This window comes from Rhinoderma darwinii, chromosome 6, assembly GCF_050947455.1.
Source record: "Rhinoderma darwinii isolate aRhiDar2 chromosome 6, aRhiDar2.hap1, whole genome shotgun sequence".
Taxonomy (NCBI): domain Eukaryota; kingdom Metazoa; phylum Chordata; class Amphibia; order Anura; family Rhinodermatidae; genus Rhinoderma; species Rhinoderma darwinii.
In genome coordinates, this window is record NC_134692.1 from 24,069,053 (window position 1) to 24,090,753 (window position 21,701).

Here is a 21,701-nt window from a genome sequence, read left to right on the forward strand (position 1 = left end):
TCTTTTTTTCATGCCAGAGTAGCATTATGTGTCTAGATTAACCCTTGCACAACAAATTCTTCTTAATCCTGCTAACAAAGGAACATTGACAAAAAATGTGCATACAGGAAGATTGCAAAAAAAACCTCTCTGGAAACTCATTATAAAAATAGCCCAACACTTATTAAACTTCATCAAACGCCCTTTATAATATGTGTATATAAATATGTGTTTATAAGAGAGCATTAAAGGGGATCTACATTTTTCTTATTTTCTGAAATGCCACTTAGGGCCTGTTCACATAAGCGTTGGCTTTCCGTTCCGTACCAATAGTGACGGAAACGTAAGTTGTGGTTTCAGTTTGACTTTCCGTTGCGGGGTTCACCCGACGGAAACCTCAGACGGTACCCCGGAACGGAAAGCGAAAGGTGATGTGAACAGGCCCTTTAGACAATAGTGAAGGTCTAGGAGCTGAGATCCCCCATCCCTCCCCCACATCTAAATACAGGGTCAAACCACTTTATTTATGATCAGGCCTTTGATTATGCATTTCCCTTGGTTGACCTGGCCATGGCTAGTTCCACTTTAAAAGTGTTTTGCTGAGCTACAGAAATACACAGCTCAAAAGGAGCAGAATGGATCAAGTGCTGTACCTAGTATTAGTAGTACATTTTGTTTTTAATGTCCTATTAGACAGAGTGTTTATCGTACAAATTTTTGTATAATCGTTCAAATGTAAGAGATAAATGCCACATGTAATAGTGTGCAACGATCGAATGATGAAAGATAAATCGCTGGGTTTTCGTTGATCAGCCACATCTACCTGAATCTACCTGAAGGGTCCAATAGGACCCTTGAGCCCTTTTACACGGGCCAATGATTGGGAAAATAAACGTTCATATGATCGCTCGTTCCCAATCATTCCTTTGTGTAAACAGGGCAACGATCAACCAATGAACGAGAAAACGCTCGTTGATCGACTGATCCTATCGTTTATGCAGCACAAAATATTACCATTGTTGGCAGCACATCTCCCTGTGTAAATAGGGAGATGTGCTGCCGACATTATAAAAATGCATGGGGACGAGAGATCCTAGTAATGAGCGCTCGTTCCCATACATTACTGATCATAGCTCCTTGCGAAAGGAACAAACGAGCGCTGGTTAACGAGCTGCCAAAATTGGCGAGTGTAAAAGGACGTTTAGAGTCCCAAGAGCCCGACAGTGCTATGGGACTTAAGGCCCTATTACACAGGCCAATGATCGGGCAATTGTTCCCAATCATTGCCCTGTGTAAACAGAGCAATGATCAGCCGATGAACGAGCAAACGCTCGTTCATCTGCTAATTGTATCGTTTCTGCAGCCTAAAATATTAGGCTATGTTCACATGCAAAATGGCTGTAAAATATGGAACTATTTTTCAAGGGAAAACAGCCTTTGATTTTCAGCATCAAACGTTTTTGGAGCTGTTTTTCTATTGACCCAATGAAAAACGGCTACAAAAACGGCTGAAGAAGTGACATGCACTTCTTTTTACGGGGCATTTTTTTACGCGCCATTTTTTCTAACGGCCCGAAAAACGTTTGAAAAAAGCTGTGTGAACATACCCTTATTGTTATCAGCTGCACATCTCCCTGTGTAAATATGGAGATATGCTGCCGACATGATAGAAATGTATGGGGACGAGCGATCGTGGTAACGAGCGCTTGCCCCCATACATAGCTCCTTGTGCAAGGCGCAAAGGAGTGCCGATCATCTAGCTGTCTTGTTGATCGACGTTCGTTTACACGGCCCACGTCGGGCCATGTACTAGGACCCTAAGAAAATAATTAAACAATAGCACCTCTTAATTGTATTGGCTAATAGGTAACTGGTTGCTGCCGGTTACCTTCCATTGGTACTTGTTACCATGTTAGTAAATTACCCTTTTTTTCCCCTCTATATCTATGTTGTTGTGTTTCTAACATTCGCTTGTCACGTCCATTACTTATTTTAGTATTTTTTGCTTCCTCTATTATCTCTTACCTTACCCAGCTGATAAGTATGACATTCTTCCTTTTTCTTTTACTCGCAGATGTTCATTTCGCTCTTCTACCACGCTTCCTCTATACCCTTCACATTTATGCAATTTGTCAGCTCTCTAGTCGAAGAGGCAGTGTTAATTTCGTCTTTGGGTGGAGACATCAGATATTGCTGCCAAGTTATGTCGGTTTAATGACCTGTCATTTATCAGGTCTTGACAGAGGAATTGTGGGGTGTGTCTGACATGTCACAGAATTCTTGAAATTCACAAAAATGAGAATATACAGTAAATAATCCATTTACCAAGATATGGTCACATATGAGGGAAGACACAAAGCCATCAGACACAAAGCTGACATTGATCTGGGCTCCTGTGAGCCACTTACCACTGACTAAAGCCACGGTACACTTAGTTTGGGTTAATAAAAGGCATTTAAGGAGAACTCACTTGCATGTTTTTTTTTGTTTTTTTTTGCAGACTGTAGGCCACCTCTGGGTCTTTGGGCATTGCCCTAATACCCGAATGGTCAGTTCACCCCGGGTTTCAACTGAATATTTTCCTGCTGCATTGGACATGGAATTCAGAGTGACTCCTAGGAGCAATTTACCCTTGGGAAAGTCTACTATACTGATAGCTAGTGATATCACTTTTTAATAAAAATCTTCAAATCTAGTTTTTTCTGGGGGTATTTTCTTCATTTTACAATCCAACTGTATTATTTTCTGAATCAGATGTCTTACAGAGGATATTGTGAGGTGTGTTAAATTATTTTTGTACATCAAACATTTCACTGATCCCCCACCTCCTTCTTTTACTTCTAGTGTTGGACTGGGGCCCCACCATCAGGTTGTACTAAACATGTGCATGTCCCCTTTTAACTGCATTATTAGTCAATTCTAATAAGGTATTTGTGAATCAGCCAATCAAAATTTTCCCTAGCAGCTAGGGATTAGCTTAAAAGCCATATCTCACTGTCATCTCAACAAATATATATACATCTAGATGCAACTACCTCTAAATCTAGGATCTACACTAAATGCCAGTAAACGTAGACGCAGCCGATAAGATGCAGTGCACCTGCATACAGAGCACATTTACTCTTTTCTCTCTCGTCTTTTACGGCATCTTTAGTGATAATAGTGGTTCCCCTTAACATCATAATTCTATGTCCGGATCTAACTAAGGCACGCAAGCGTCGCCACTTAGAGTCTGATCTCAACAATGACATCCCTGTCTGTATCACAGACATATATATATCTATGGAACCAATGACCTATTTTATCAGACAACTCCATTGCTTGATAAAAAACTTAGATTTCGCCGACAACATAGAATGCACCTGTACATACAATGTATCGTATCAGTTTCGGGCATCACCATCAGGTCCGCTGAGAATAACGATCTCTAGAAAGCCATAAATTCTATTACCTGATTCTATTACCTGATTTAACTGTAGTGCGCATGCACTAAGTATTCCACATGTCCGGAACAACGACCTCTACATATGATAGGCCGATCTCTGTGTCAGTCAAACACAGAGAAGGCTCGTCCCGGTTCACAATCTCTATTGGTTGTTTCAGGGTGATGACACACCATGAAAGAGGTGTCTCCTCACTATATAAGGAAGAGGAAATCAAACGCGCGAGTAATAGCCTTGAAATTATCCCCTGAGGACGCTGCTGAAGCAGTGAAACATGTCGGGGGGGCTAGCGTTTCTTTTTTAAAATCATTGCTGGTCTAACAAACAAACAAACTCTACCACTGTGTCATAATAGAGGCTGCCCGAGCAGTCTGCAGCTGCCGTCCATGCCTGACACACTGAGATCCTAATATACACCAGATCTCCAACGTTAGACTAACCAGCTCTGAAGAAAAATTTTAATTGAACAAACTATTGTACAACTATTTACCCTATTTACTGCAACTTGTTTCCAACTTGTTTCTAATTTAAACATTAAAAGTTATATTTTAATTAATTCTATAGCAGCTGGGAAATTTGGGACTTCTTTGTGCCTAGCACATTTATCTGTTCGTTCATTAAAATTATCCCTGCCAGCTGCTAGGGTCTCTACCAATTTTTCTAATCAATGTTGGGTTAATTACCCCTTCTCCTTGACCCCACTATACCTGTACCATTCTAATTAAACAATCTTCAGGGAAATTCTAGGGAAATTTCAGAAACCTCATAGGGGCATGGCGAGTTTTCTCTCCAAGAAACTCAATCCAGACGATCTATCATCTGAGGCAGCACTGGTGTTTTCCACAGATAATATACCGTTGCATAAGTGCGACGTACAAACAGCATTTAGGGATATACAAAAAACTTACAAACAATATGTCCGCTCATGCTGGGAAATCACCAGTTTAGAGACTTACATACAGCAGAAAATTATTTACAGAGGGCTACGCATAAACATTACCCCTAACTCATACCGCAACGACAGTACTTTCACTCAGGGTTGGGAACAGCTACTGACTGAAAGTTCCCTACGCATGTTACACTACCTGCTTGACTTCGAGAAAAGAGACTTTGGCAAAATCAGTGCACAATTAGAAAAAGAAATCAGTGATATACAAACATTCAACACTGAGCCAGAATTTGCGGACTGCGAAACTAGACTACAAAAAAACATAGAACATCTTCAGAAAGAAATCAAGGAAAGAAAACACCGCAAATACATAAGGGACCGTAGAGACTTCGATACCGGCCAAGCATACACCTATCGCACTCGCAATCCTCCTCCTCAGAATCGCACCTATAGACCTGAAGATTTCTCTGAATCAGACATCTCTGGTCCTGATGAACCAAAACAACCCCCAGCCGATAATAGGTTAGGAGCTAAACGCAAAATCAAAATTAATAAATACAATCCTTCCAAGAGAACATACACAATTCCAAACAAAAGCAACACAACATGCTCTGGCCACGGCGGACAACAAACGATCACCTCTATGCCCTTCTCAGTGTCCTCCTATACACGTTCTGCATCTACATCCAAAACAACAAACATGCCATCAACATCAAATATACCAACAACTCCATTCCCAACAGCGACCAATGTGGAAGCCATAGGGAGAAGCACTATCGCAGCAACGAATACGGGCTCATTTCTAACAGGCCCCCCAAATGCGTTTCCTTTTTTAGGAATAAATCAAACTCCATGGAACCAAACAAAATAACCAAAGAAGGCAACCAAACTCCTGATGACTTACAAATCTGCAATCTATCATCTGTCCAGTTGAGTCCACACCAAAAAACACTTCTAAGTAAGGGACTATCCTACACCCCCACCTTTGCATTCGATGAGTTTACTTGGACAAAAGATATCCATCTCTTTGCAAGAAAATTAGCTTTACACAAACATTTTAAAGCTAACACCAATACTCACCAACTCGACTATGCTGAGTTGAGAACCTTGCAGGCTCTGGAAGATCTAGAAAAGAAAATGAATATAGAGTTAATACAGCCACAGGTCCCTTCTCATCATTAAGACCAAAATCACACATGACTCCCCCCTTCACGCAGTTTGCACACATTGATATTTTTGTTAGGTTGGTTAGTGCAGAACTCAAAAAACGTAAAATACACAACCATGGAATTAAGAACAATCTAAACCAAAAGGAACAGATCGCCTTAGAAGCATTATGCAAAAACAACGAAATCGTACTAAAATCATCTGATAAAGGCGGTAATATTGTCATCCTAAATAGAGATGATTACACATCCATGGTATACAGACTACTAAACGATACAGCAACTTACACAATCTTAGAGAGGAATCCCACTGAACCCTTTCTCTTGGAACTGGATCTCCTCCTCAATGAGGCAAAGACCAAAGAACTAATTACGCAGGACGAATATAAATTTATGTTTAATGCTAAACCAACATTATCAACGTTTTACGCAGTACCTAAGATCCATAAAAACACCAGGCCAATCCCCGGTAGACCCATCGTATCGGGCAATGACAATCTAACTCAGGGAATTAGTATATACGTTGATGAGATTCTATCTCCTTTCGTCAGAGCCTTACCGTCCTTCCTTAGAGACACCAAAGACACTCTCACCAGAATCCAAGAGATCAATGTCTCCACCACCACACTAATAGCCACGATAGATGTAGAGTCACTCTACACTAATATAACACACGAGCTTGGTCTAAAAGCAGTTCAGCACTTTCTGAACACAAAAGGAACACAGTTTCATGCACACAATAATTTCACTATTTCTCTTCTCCAATTTCTTCTCACGCACAATTATTTTCTTTTCAATGGTAAATTTTACCACCAACTAAAAGGAACAGCCATGGGCACAGTCTGCGCACCCACATACGCCAACTTATTTCTGGGGTGGTGGGAAGACACAATAATTTTCAATGAAGATTTACTTTCTTACACTAGGCACATTTTATTTTGGGGCAGGTATATAGATGATATACTAGTTTTTTGGGATGGTAACAAGACACTTTTTCTTAATTTTATGGACATTATCAATAACAACACTATAGGAATGCATTTCACTCACCAAATACACACCAATCAAATTAATTTTTTGGACCTTCAGATCTCTTTGGACTCTGGTGGGAGTGTCCATACTGACATTTATCGTAAGGAAACAGCTACAAATAGCTTCCTTCACTGGGGGAGCTTTCATCCACCGGCCCTTAAAAAAGGGATACCAATAGGACAATACCTTAGGGCAAGGCGAAACTGCTCTGACGAACTAACTTTTCAACAAGAATGTGATACCCTCTTTCAAAAATTTATGGCTCGAGGATACCCCAAAAAGACCTTACATAGGGCATACGCTAGAGCTAGAGCAGTCTCGAGAGACGAACTCCTGTATGGAAACAAACATCTAGTCAAAAATAAAGACCAACATCCCTCTTTGATCAGATGCATTGGAAACTTCGATGCATGCTCACCTCTTGTATCGAACATATTGCGAAATCACTGGCCCATTCTACAGGCAGATCCCGACCTATCTGAGGTAATATCTAATAGCCCAAGTATAACGTATCGACGGGGCAAGAACCTCCGAGAATATCTTACGCACAGCCACTATACAACAATATCTACTCCTCGTCAAACATGGCTTCCATCACCTGCCACAGGATCATACCCCTGTGGCAAATGTTCCTTCTGCCCCTACATGCTAAAAAACAAAACCTTCAAAAACCCAGTGGACGATAAACAATATACTATAAGGCAATTTATCAACTGCCAGAGTAGCGGTGTTATATATGCCGCCACTTGTCCATGTCCAAAACTCTACATCGGCAAGACCGTCCAACAACTAAGAAGAAGGATCTCAAAGCACATCAGTACAATTAACACACAAGAAGATACACCCCTCTCGAGGCACATTAGATACTTTCATCAAGGAAATAGTAACACTCTCAAATTCTGGGGTATTGCACAAGTAAAACTGGGTCCAAGGTCTGGAAACTTAGACAAAAAATTATTACAAGAAGAGGCACGCTGGATACACAGACTCAATTCTCTCAGTCCCAATGGTCTCAATGAGGGTTTCACATTTGCTGCTTTCCTGTAGGTTATCCATAACCTACTCAGAAATTTCTCCATAGCTTTCCCCCATCAATTTCCCCATACATTCACTTACTTATACTACCACAGTCACTAGTACCAATTTCACACACATCTACCCTAACTACTACCTATTAACTAATAGGATGCTATACAGGACCTCCAAAAAAATAAAAACAAAAAAACATACAATTATCAATATATATCAGCATACTCAACAAGCAGTTTTGACAACAGACTCACAACGCATCGCCGTTGTACAATTTAAAATGAGACATTTTTCCTCTCCCTCTATACATGTCATCACCAAGGACACCGATGCCAGCACTTCAATTACCACCACTGTTTGTGGATGTATATATACATCTAAACAGTTACTCAAACAGTGCAACTACATTAGGATGAGAAACTAAGACGTAGTAGTCAATACCTCACACGCCGGCACACAGGGCGCATATTCTGGTTCTCCTTAGAAAATACACCTGCCACATAGTAATTCAATCATATGTGGGTAAATATAGATGTGACTTACAGTAACAACATCACAGCAGGCAAATCTAAATTTAGATAATAATATGTAACGCGACTGTACATACAGCGCATTTATCTGCTGCGGTATTCTCTGATGACAGCAGTGGTCTCAATAAAGGCCATATCTCACTGTCATCTCAACAAATATATATACATCTAGATGCAACTGCCTCTAAATCTAGGATCTACACTAAATGCCAGTAAACGTAGACGCAGCCGATAAGATGCAGTGCACCTGAATACAGAGCACATTTACTCTTTTCTCTCTCGTCTTTTACGGCATCTTTAGTGATAATAGTGGTTCCCCTTAACATCATAATTCTATGTCCGGATCTAACTAAGGCACGCAAGCGTCGCCACTTAGAGTCTGATCTCAACAATGACATCCCTGTCTGTATCACAGACATATATATATCTATGGAACCAATGACCTATTTCATCAGACAACTCCATTGCTTGATAAAAAACTTAGATTTCGCCGACAACATAGAATGCACCTGTATATACAATGTATCGTATCAGTTTCGGGCATCACCATCAGGTCCGCTGAGAATAACGATCTCTAGAAAGCCATAAATTCTATTACCTGATTCTATTACCTGATTTAACTGTAGTGCGCATGCACTAAGTATTCCACATGTCCGGAACAACGACCTCTACATATGATAGGCCGATCTCTGTGTCAGTCAAACACAGAGAAGGCTCGTCCCGGTTCACAATCTCTATTGGTTGTTTCAGGGTGATGACACACCATGAAAGAGGTGTCTCCTCACTATATAAGGAAGAGGAAATCAAACGCGCGAGTAATAGCCCTGAAATTATCCCCTGAGGACGCTGCTGAAGCAGTGAAACATGTCGGGGGGGCTAGCGTTTCTTTTTTAAAATCATTGCTGGTCTAACAAACAAACTCTACCACTGTGTCATAATAGAGGCTGCCCGAGCAGTCTGCAGCTGCCGTCCATGCCTGACACACTGAGATCCTAATATACACCAGATCTCCAACGTTAGACTAACCAGCTCTGAAGAAAAATTTTAATTGAACAAACTATTGTACAACTATTTACCCTATTTACTGCAACTTGTTTCCAACTTGTTTCTAATTTAAACATTAAAAGTTATATTTTAATTAATTCTATAGCAGCTGGGAAATTTGGGACTTCTTTGTGCCTAGCACATTTATCTGTTCGTTCATTAAAATTATCCCTGCCAGCTGCTAGGGTCTCTACCAATTTTTCTAGCTTAAAAGTCAGCACCAAATGGAGTTGCCTTCTGTTGAACTATGGAGGCCCATTATTTTGTCAGGACTTGGACCCAGTGGAGGATCCTTTGGTGGGTCAGTCTGGCCCTGGGACTTTTTTCAGTTTTGGTCTTCTAGTGAAAATTTTCCCATACAAAATAACCTCTATTTCTCTAATTATTCTAAATGGTAAAACCCACAAATTCCCTTAAGGGGTTCTCCACTTTGGACAATCCCTACTTGTTAGAAAGGTTCATTGACCAGTGGCATAGCTATAGGATTTGCAGCGGTCACAGTTGCGACCGGGCCCCTAAGCCTGGGGGGCCAACGGGCTCCCGTTGCCATACAGCATGCTTGTTAAATACATTTTCTGTGCCGTGAAGCCGGCACTTCCTGGTTGCGGTCACATGGTACACTTCTTGCTCCAGTCAGTGCAGTGGAAGAGTCGGAGCGGAGGACTCCAGGTGAGCTGCAGAATCTGTATTGTAATGTATTGTGATGTCTTGTAATGTAATGTATTGTGTTGCCTTGTAATGTAATGTAATGTATTGTGTTGCCTTGTAATGTATTGTGTTGTGTTGTCTTGTAATGTGTTGTATTGTGCTGTTTGCGGTGGAGGGGGGTCCCATTAAATTACAGCCCCCCCCCCTCCTCTCTCCACAGCAAACTGCACAATACAACACAATACATTACAAACTGTGGGTCGCGTCCCCCTGGGTGGTCGTGTGAAGACCTCCGGGGGTTCGCGAGTCACTCACCGAGGATCCGCTTCGATCCAATGCTGAAGCAAGGAGCGGACGTCTCCTTTTTCCAGCATTCACTGTGCCCTGAGCGGCTCGATGCAGGCAGGCGGGATGTAGCGACATCATCGCGCCTGTCTGCGCCGAGTCACTCATAGCACACACCGAAGGAGGCGAAGGAACGGGGATAGGTAAGTAATTATGCAATTTTTCTATTATTCACATATGGGGCCATTATACTGTATAGGGGGCTGATATGGGGGCATTATACTATATGGGGGGCTGATATGGAGGGGCATTATGCTGATATGGGGGCATTATACTGTATGGGGGCTGATATGGGGGCACTATACTGTATGGGGAGCTGATATGGGGGGCATTATACTATATGGGGGGCACTATACTGTATGGGGAGCTGATATGAGGGCATTATACTGTATGGGGGGCTGATATGGGAGGGCATTATACTGTATGGGGTGCTCATATGGGGGGCATTATACTGTATGGGGAGCTCATATGGGGGGCATTATATTGTATGGGAAGTTCATATGGGGGCATTATACTGTATGGGGGGCATTTTACTGTATGGGGCAGCTATGTGGGGCATTATACTGTGGGCGCTGATATGGGGAACATTATACGGTATGGGGCTGTTATGGGGGGTATTATACTGTATGGGGCATTATACTGTGTGGGGCAGCTATGGGAGCATTATACTGTGTGGGGGCATTATACTATGGTGGCTGTTGGGCAAGACGTCTGGGCATAGGCGCGAGCAGGGGTCTGATGATGATGGTGGTGTTGGGGAGGGGTAGGGGGGCCCAAACTGAATTCTTGCACCCGGGCCCATGAGCCTTTAGCTACGCCCCTGTCCTTGACAATAAGCAGATCACAAAGTGTCTCGCTGCTGGGACCCCCAGTGATTAGCTGTAATCTGTTGGGAAATAATGCAGTAAGCGTTAAATTTTCCTGCAGCACCACCACAGGGAAAATTAAGCATTACACAGTTCCCATTCAAGTCAATGGGTTGTCTGTGTAATGCAGAACAGGACAGATCCTCCAGAGAGAGTGATGCTCTTTGTAACCGCTCTCCACTGGCCAAGAGATGAGGATCCTGAACAGAAAACCCCCATCTATACCTCAGAATCCCCTAATAGGGTGTATGACAATGGCTTTACTAAACACTCCCTTTAATTAAAAACTTGTCCATTGCTAAGACCTGTCAAACTTTGCCATGTTTTTATTCTAAACTTGAGTCCAAATCAAAATACATTCGGGAGATTTATTAATACTGTCCTAAATTTAAGCAGGAACTGTGCCATATTTATTACAATGGTGCACCTTTTTGATAAACTTACGCGCAACGTAAAATAAATGTTAGACACTTTTTTCTTTCTTGTGCAACCTCATGGCTAGCATAATTAACACCAATATTTTTCTCAAAACAAATGGCGCATGTCGCCAATAAGTCTGGCACATTTTGCGACTCCTTTTAGCGTTAGCGTATGTGCACACAACCTATTTTCAGGCATAATGGAGGCATTTTACGCCTCGAATTACGCCTGAAAAGACGGCTCCAATACGTCGGCAAACATCTGCCCATTGCCTGCAATGGGTCTTACGATGTTCTGTGCAGAGGAGCTGTCATTTTACGCGTCACTGTCAAAAGATGGCACGTAAAATTACGGCCGTGTCAAAGAAGTGCAGGACACTTCTTGGGACGTAATTGGAGCCGTTTTTCATTGACTCCAATGAAAACCAGCTCCAATTACGTCCGTAAAAGACACAGTGAAAAACGCGTGCACTTGTAAAAACGTCTGAAATTCTGGAGCTGTTTTCTCCTGAAAACAGCTCCGTAATTTCAAACGTATTTGGCGTTGTCGTGTGCACATACCCTAACCCTCCAAAAGATCCCTTTGTTTCATATGAGGAGACCAGTACTATAAATAAAGTATGATGTATGGGGGCCCTATAATAGATTTTGCATTGGGGCTTATGAGCTTCAAGTTACCTCTTTGGAGGACAACTGATGAACTTAAACTTACTGATGATTTCTTCTCTTTTTTTTTAATTTTTTATAGGCAACAAACAAAACCTTTTTTTTATAGGAAAGTGCGTTACTCTTTAAAGTAATTGCTGTCTCATGAATTAGAATTACCAGACTGACCAGTAAAGGAAGCTTTCATTGAAATATTAAATGTGGCAATATCTACGTAAATTGACAATCATCTTCTGCTTAAGCCACAAAGATTACCCTGAACCGGCAGCGTGTTCTACAAATATAGTGAATAACAAATGTGATTATGAGTCAGAGTTTCGATAATGAAATTAGTTCATTTCCTTGATTAAGCATTTTTATTTAATGCAATTTTTTCATTGTGATTGAAATCTAAAGTGGTTATTGGTAAAACATATTCTATTATTATTCCAAGAATTCGAATGAATTTATATAGCTGATATGCACAAATTATTGGTGCGTTGTGAATGAAGAGGATGCACAGGGAATAGAAGTTACGAGTTTGTCCTCACATCAAATTTTGAAGTAAATAAATGTTTGACTTAAATCAGACAAAAAATACATCAGAATCAATGTAAATCTAGAGCAATATGGGTGACACAACCCCCATAGCAAAGACAAAAAAAAAGACCCCTAAGGCGGGATTCACACGACCGGGTCGCGTCCGAGCCCGAGTGCCGGCCGGTAAAATCGGCCATTCTGCCCGGCCGGTTTGCATAAAGTTATGCATCCGTGCCGGGCCGGGCAGATCCGGACAGTGACATCAGCGGCAACTCCTGAAGGGGAATCCCCATGTGTTCGGGGATTCCGCTTCAGGAGTTTCCCCTGATGTCACTGCCCAGATATGGACAGAGACATCAAGCGCTCTGTCCAGGAGCGGAATCCCCGAACACACGGGGATTCCGCTCCTTCAAGGAGCTAAATTGCGGCTAGCACATAGCAGAGCGGGGAGATACCTCCCCGCTCTGCTATAGTGGCGTCGCTACAGTAGTAGCAGCCGCAGCAGCTGCTGCTGCAGCTGCTAGCGGTGCCATCAAAGGTGTCGCCGAGCCAGGGTGCTTTTAAAACAAGCAGGAGAAGGGAGCCAGCGCAGCGCTCCCTCCACCTGCTGTACACCCCGGCCCTGCCACACAGTGTACAGCGATGCCATTCGTCAGAATGGCATCAACTCCTCCTCCTCACATGCACTCTGCGCTGTGAGGAGGAGGAGATAGAGCGCAAGAGCCGGAAAACCCGGCCGTCACTCGGGACACATCCCGGTGATGGCCGGGTATTACCCGGCCCCATAGACTTCTATGGGAGCCGGGCGGCCGGGTACCCGGGCGAAAATAGAGCATGTCCTATTTTTTGACGGGCGGTTTTCCCGGCCGTCAAAAAATCGGTCGTGTGAATAGCCCCATTAGGGGTCTATTATTCCTAATGCAGCCGGGAAACCCTGCCGTGTGAATGAGGCCTTAGGCCTCATTCACACGACAGGGTCCGAGTGTCGGCCGGGAAAATCGGCCGTTTTTGGCCGATTTTCCCGGCCGGTTTGCATCCGTTCCGATTCCGTTCCAGGCCGTGTTGCCGTTTTTACCGGCCGATTTGGACCCGATTTGCATCCGTTTTTTTCCCTGACCGTTTTTTAATCGGATGAATTTCATTTGTCAATTGTTTTTTTGTTTGTGTTTATTTCCTCCTCACCTCCATCTGTTCATGCCATGTCTACCAAGCATAAAAAAAATCATTATGCCCTTTTTTATATTATCTTCACATTACTAATAATGTTCATTCTTTTACTTCATTAGTTTTCAACATTGTTTTGTATGTCCCCCTGGACAGTGCACTTGATGTCTCTGTCCATACCTCTATAGGGACATCAGGGGCAACTCCTGAAGTGGAATCTCCATGTGGCTGGTGATTCCACTTCAGCAGTTTCCCCTGATGTCACTGTCCATATATGGACAGAGACATCAAGTGCTCTGTCCAGGAGCGGAATCCCCGAACACACGGGGATTCCGCTCCTTCAGGGAGCTAAAGTGGGGCTAGCACATAGAGCAGGGACGAAGCTACAGCAGTAGCAGCCGCCGCAGCAGCTGCTTACGGCGCCATCGGCCGTGGTAGGTGGCGCCGCTAGCAGCCGCTATGGCTGCTATAGCTGTAGCGACGCCTGAAGAAGCGCCAGGGCGGAAAGGAGGCTGATTCGCCGGGCCAGGGAGATTTGGGTAGGGAGCCATCACAGCGCCCCCTTCCACCTGCTGTACACCCCAGCCCTGCCACACAGTACCCCTGCACATAGCAGAGCAGGGACCTCGCCACAGCAGTACCCCCAAAGTGTTACCTCCAGCATACAGCGCTTCTTCTGAATGGGATACACTACTCCTCCTCACATGCACTCTGCGCTGTGAGGAGGAGAGAGTGCGCGACCGACGGTAGACCCGGCCATCACTCGGGACACATTCCGATGATGGACATGTATTACCCGGCCCCATAGACTTCAATGGGAGCCGGGCGGCCGGGTACCCGGCCGAAAATAGGGCATATCCCATTTTTTGACAGACGGTTTTCCCAGCCCGTCAAAAAATTGGTCGTGTGAATAGCCCCATTAGGGGTCTATTGTTCCTAATGCAGCCAGGTGACGGCCGATTTATGAACGGCCGTCACCCGTCCGGGAAACCCTGTCATGTGAATTCCGCCTTAGAGATGTTTCTTGACACTAATAATATCTAGAAAGTCATTTTGCCCTATTAGACATTGCCCAGAGAATCACATTGCCTCCACCGGCCTGTCTTCCCATAGAGCATCCTGGTGCCATTCCTTCCCCGGGAAAGCGACACACACGCATCCGGCTGTCCACATGATGTAAAAGAAAATGTGATTCACTATATCAGGCCACCTTCTTCCATTTCTCCATGGTCCAGTTCCCAAACTCACGTGCCCATTGTAGCCGCTTTCGAGGTCTACCTGGGCACTGACTAGCTACGTAGCCCATGTACATTAAGGTGCGATGCTCTGTGTGTACTCTTACCTTTCTATAAAAGCCAGCATCAACTTTTTCAGCAATTTGTGCTACAGTAGTTCTTCTGTGGGATCGGTCCAGACGGATTAGTCTTCGCTTCCCACGCACATCAATGAACCTTAGATTCCCATGATCATTTTGCTGATTTCCCAGTTGTCCTTCCTTGGACCACTTTTGATAGGTACTTACCACTGCAAACCAGGAAAACCCTTTACAAGGCATGCCGTTATGGAGATGCTAGCCATCGTCTAGCCATCACAGTTTGGCCCTGGTCAAAGGCGCTCAGGTCCTTACGCTTGTCCATTTTTCCCGTTTCCAACACATCAACTTCAAGAACTGACTGTTCACTTGCTCCTTAATATATCCAACCCCTTGACAGGTGCCAATGTCGTAAGATAACCAATGTTATTTACTTCACCTCTTAGTTTAATATTGTGGCTGATCGGTATATATTAACAACATATTCTTCACCACTGATATCTCTCACTATCCCCAGTTGCGTTCACAATGTAAATTCCCTATCTTATACACTGGGGCCAATGTCATAGGAAGCCAATTAACATATCCATATGTTTTTTGAGAGTGGGAGGAAACTGGGTACTGCCCTTGAAGAAAGCATACAAACTACATGCAGATATTGCAGATGGATTTGAATCCAGAACCCCATTCCTGCAAGTAAACAGTGCAACCTAATGAGCTGCTGAGAGCAATTATTAAAAGTTGGCAACAATGAGTTATATGGTGGGAAAGTACGAATATTTAAGGTAACTTTACACGAGCAGATTTTCTCCTGGTTGACAATAACAGCATATTGATCGGCACCCGTTTGATCCATTGAAACGGAGTAATGATCGAAATGTGTGAGGACGAATGATTGTTAATACAATCAATCGTCCCCAAATAATTTGCATCTGGTCAGCAGCATATTCCCTTTTAACATAGAGATGGGCTACTGACAAGCTTGCATTTTTTGGGCCGCAAAGATCTGATCAGCGAAAGTGTTTCTCAGCTGACCACTGCCCTGTTGGGCAACGACCAGGACTGAACGCTCATATGAGAGCTCATTCGCCTGATCATTGGACTGTCCGGAACGGACTTAAAGGGGTTGTTCAGTCCCTAAAAATTGATGGCCTATGCTCAGGATAGGCCATCAATAGGTGATGGGTCAGGGTTCAACTCCCGGTACCCCTGCCGATCAGCTGTTTTGATGGTGGTGCAGCGCTCGTACGAGCACTGCTTCCCCTTCATTTCTACTTGTTCACTGTTAGTCGTCGACTTGGATGTAGCAGCGATTCACAGGTATTGCAGCCTTCTTCTCCCATTGAAGTGAATGGGAAAAGAAGGCTGCAATACCTGTGAATCGCCGCTACATGTGTGTCGACGATTCACAGTGAGCAAGTAGACATGAAGGGGAAGCAGCGCTCATACGAGCGCTTCACCCCTTTCAAAAACAGCTGATCGGTGGGGGTCCCGAGAGTTGGACCCTGACCCATTAGCTATTTATGGCCTATCCTGAGGATAGGCCATACATTTTTAGGGTCTGGACAACCCCTTTAAGGTCTACTGAATGACTAATTAAACACCCAAACAGGAGGGTGCAACCATACATACATACTGCTTTTTTTTTTTGTAGAAAGTCCGAGTCGTGCTTTCTGTCACCCAAAGTGCAAAAACAGTGCAGAGGTGCCACACAAAAAAGTGCACAACGGATGCAGTCTATCGCAGCCCTACTCCTAAAGGAGAGGGGCCCCGCATAACCAAATCATAGACCAAGAGGATCAATGATCCCCCCTAGCCGAAGCTAAGGGGGACCCAACAACACTCCAAGGTTTCTACTTGGGCTGCCACCCCAGTGTCCCCCGTGGAGTCTGTATCTGGTTGCGCCTCCATTCCGAAGAAGGGGGCCAGGTTGCAGGGGAAAAAGGAACCAGAAGGCCACACATTTTCCCCCTTGACCTTGGAAGGGTCCCAAAAGGGCACCGCATCCAAAAATCCTGTGACACACGTGACAAACACACGTGAAAAAAAAAATTTCAATAAGTGAATGTGCGCTGTGATACAGCCTGGACATTCGCCAGATATAAAAATTCCTCATTTCCCAACCAGAAGGCCGGGAAAATAAAGGCGTGTGCTCAAATAGCGTGAAAGACAAGTGCGTGAAATGTGCCATCTCTCAGTGGGATTCCTCCCCTAGTGAGTTCGGGCACCCCAGGGTCACCACTCCTGGAGCACTTAGCAACTCGGACTTTCCAGCTACCCGACCGATAGCATCAACCATGTGGTTCTCTGCCCCTCTCCTTGGTGCTCTGTCATCCCTCTACAATGGAGACCAATCCACCGGCAGAGATGATTACTAACCTCAGATTAGGACCCTACTACACATGGTCTAAGCCAAAGACCAAGGAGCAAGAACCTGGCAAGAATGTCCCAATCTCACCTTAGTGATCATGGTATTTCCCCTGCCAGGTAAGTGTACATACATACTGCTATGCCGCAAGCAATTTTTAGTCCCCCAACTGGCACTAGCATAGTCCAATTATCAACTATATCATAAATTCATGCTCTTGGAAGGTACTGATTCTCCTTTAGTCTTTAGCGCAGTGGTTCCAGGAAAAAGTAAGATGGCTCTCCTCTAGAAGAAAGAAAACTGTCTTGTTCGGGCTACTCTCTATAGTTCTAAAGGGTATAGATGACACAAAAGAGAGACACTTTTTTTTTCTTCTGCAGGAGAGCTATTTTGCATATTTTTGCATATTTTTTTTCCCCCAGGGATAATTGCCCTAAAGATTCCCAGCAACTGCAAGGAGAATCAGTACCTTCCGAGAGTTAGCACACATGGAATATCACAAAGCCATCCAGAGCTATACACTGATGAGGAGCAACTACTCCAAAACAGTGTTGCTGTAATGGCAGGAAGGAGGTGAAGGGAAAGTGAGCCCTAATCTACCCACCGCCCTGTCCCTGCCTACTTGCAACGACCCGCCCTAGGCGACGGGGTACAACTGGGCGGCGGTCCCTACGCTGTCTAAGTGCACGGGAGAACAAACAGGGAACACGCAAGGGAAGGGGCAGTAGCCCACGGAACGCCGCGAGGAAACGGAGCGGTGAATGAGTAGTCAGGACCAGGATGAAGTGGAGTATACCAACGTGAGCACGGAGAAGGAAGCAAGCCAGGGGCAAAGCGAAGCAGGTTAAGCGGAACTGCAGCAAGGCAGAAGCAGGCTGGAGCAAGCAGCAGTGGGGCCAGGAATCCAGAAGAATTACAAGCACTGAGGAAGAGAACACGGCAGGTAATAATGGACAGGGGGCGGAGCTAACTCCGACTGACCAGGCCGCGATAGGCTCTCCCACTCCTGAGCCTGCCACCCTGGTTGGTGGGAGCCGGTGTCAGTCTAAGAGGTCTGGCCTCAGGTGTGGATTGATTAATCCCAGGAGTATACCTAGACGTAGTACCTGGCAGATCCCTAACAGTTGCCTACAAATAAGTGTATCAACTTGGGCTGTGACCAGTGCTGGTGTACTATCGATGGGGTGCACATATGGTTCAACTGACTGTACCCATCAACAAAAAACACCCATAAAATAAAACATAACCGATATCTCCCTTCAATTTGTATCTGTCTCATTCGTTTGAGTAAGAAAATGGTCTCAATTGGCCTTTTTGGTCATCTAAAATCCCTAGTGTAAGGTTAGCTTTAGTGAAGTCTGTTGTGTAATAGTAAGAAATCTCCATGTCTGTTGTTTCATTGCCTATTTTGACTCATCTCTCGGCCCTTGAAGCTATAGCACACCTTGATTACATATTTTGGGTTAAAAAAAAGTTTGACAAATTCTTGAGTCTTAGTCTCTGTGTTGAAGATCTCAGCTCTGTAGTACATCTCTGGGGCATCACAATTTACGGCTTATGATCTTCTGTAATTCCTAATATTAATGATTGACTTCAAATACTAAAATTGTTGGGAAAGTGGCCCATAAATGAAGTGCGAGACAATCTCTTTATGTTGAAATATTGAAGACTTTCATCCACCATTACGCTTGATAAATCTTACCATCTCAGACATAAATTTTACACAAATTATTAGCCTCCTGTTCCCTCCCCTGCCGGCTCCTCATATTCATCGACCCCTTTCATTATACAATCTTCTGGATGAGCGGTTTGATCTCGCCTTGGGTATACTATGTCTGGTGCATTATGAATGTCTAGCTCTTTTTTTCACACTTTGAACTTATGTTGCTTTTATATATTTCCAATTACTGTTTAGTACTTATGAGCTGACAATTCCCAGTGATACATACTAATGTTTCGACAGAATAGTGTTCTATATATTCAATACTAAAGTGGAGCTATCAGCTCAAATGAAGCTATATTGGAGCCTGTAAAGCCTCGGAAAATGATTTGTCTCCGTCTGTAGCTTAACTTTTCATTCCATTTACCTAAGGCAGAATTGCAGGAGACATACTTTTTATAACTTCATGTACAATAGGTTATCAGCACCATTTGCCATCTTGTTCTAACTTCTTGTGTATTCACCGAGTACATGTAAGCAAATTTGAGATTTATTAGGGAATTATAGAAGGAAACAAATGCGCCTTTGTTCTAGTTTTTATTTTATAATTTTTTTTAATGTTGTTTTATTATTTTCCATGTTACCACATATACACGTATATTTGTTTAAATAATATCCTGAACTATTGCACTTTTTCCACTGGCCATTATCATTATAGAGCAGTATTACAACAAAAAACTGGAGGCAAATAACACAGGATTACATAATTATTGGTAATGGGGTAGTAGCTCAACTCTTCCGTCCTCCTCCCCGTCCCTGCACAGTGACCTCTCTACAGGTCGCAAAGCATGCCCACAGCACTCTCCCATAGAAGTCAATGAGTTATTTTCTGACTAAGGTTTCTTATGTCCATGTGGCAGGTGTAAAGCAAATCTCTGAACGGCTGTTTACAGCTTTAGAGTAGCAGCCTATGCAAATTGGCTGCTTCATAATCACGTAACAAACAAAAAAATAAAATAAAAAATATGTAATTATCAGGACATAAATCAGAAAATAAAAACAAATTAGAAACAAACAATAAGTAAAATTTTCTGTATATAGTTTAAATTAGTTAAAAAAAAACCAAGGTGATGAATTCACTTTAACATACACATACCGTATATACACATACATACATAAACATATATACATAGTTACACACAGACATATGACATGAACTCAACGTGACAGACTCTTTAGTAGTTGCAATGACATTAGATCTTTGCATTCAAGGCCTGTGGAAAGCTGGCTAACAACCCCTATGGATCCTAATGGATTCTACTAGTGGTTGTTGCCCAACATTTGTTACCCATGGAGGAGAGCAACATTACTTAAAAAATGGCTCTATAGAATATCAACAAACAGGGAGGACAACACATAGATATATATCCCAGATTTATTTACAATCAAATACTTTTAATCTACAAAACCATATGGCCTGAGATTTTCAATGTCGGAATAGCAGATAACTTCTCATTTTCAGGGCCCAGGAATGCATTCTTGAACATACATCTGGGGGAATTATATAATAGAAGTTGGATGCAGATACCAAATGTAGTGATAACCCCATTCAAATATACAACCAACAGATTTACGGGGTTAAAATAGCTTCAACGCATACAATTTAAAGGCCATGTAAATGTTTGACAGTTTTTTTTTAACAAAAAATAAAAGTGTATTAGTCTGTGTTAATAAACTTTGTAAATACATTTAATTAAAAATAATTTTTACTTTTTAAGATACAGCTGCTTTGTATTCTCTATATAGACCAGCTGTATCTACTGCTATTCAGGTTGAGTGCAGGAGGCTCCTGGATGATTGTGACACGCAGGATCCACCTGTAAATGATCACATCTAAGTCAGAGACACGCAGGTCCCACAGTCACTATACCCGTCAAGTTTATTAACACACACACACATACACATTTTTATTTAAAAAAAACAACACTCAAACATTTACATAGCCTTTAACATCTTGTACCTCTACTTGGTGACATATAGCTCTGGTAATAAATAATAATTTATAGTCACAGATTAATTTTTAACAGTATATACCTACAGTGTATCTATGTTCTGCTCCTCTGACGGAGCAGAATAAGGAAAAACGGAACACAGATGTGAACAGGACCTTATCTGCAATATGTTTGACGGATCCTACACACAAACTCTTGCCAAAGTGCATCCATCATCCGTTCCATCATGATCAGTTCTTTGCAGGATGCGTCATGAATCTTTTTGTTTTTTTATCATTGAGGTAAATAGGAAATGTACTGAAAAAAATTATGAAAAGTGACATCAATTTGTCTTCAGTTTAAACTTCAAGAGCCTTAAATTATTATTAATGTTACTTATGAGAACTATTTATCTGCAGTAACCATATATGAGCTTATACATTACTCCATAGATCACTGAAAAGTTGCAAAAAAGTAGGACTGGTCTATGCTCGTAGCTGTATATAGTTTCCCATTATAATCATTATTGTAGCATTATTTCAGTTGGGGTCTGCTGAATGTAAAAGAGGGTTTGTCGTGGTGACACTTTCTTTAATTGCGGCTACGCGTCTCAAAAAAATAAATCTGGCGG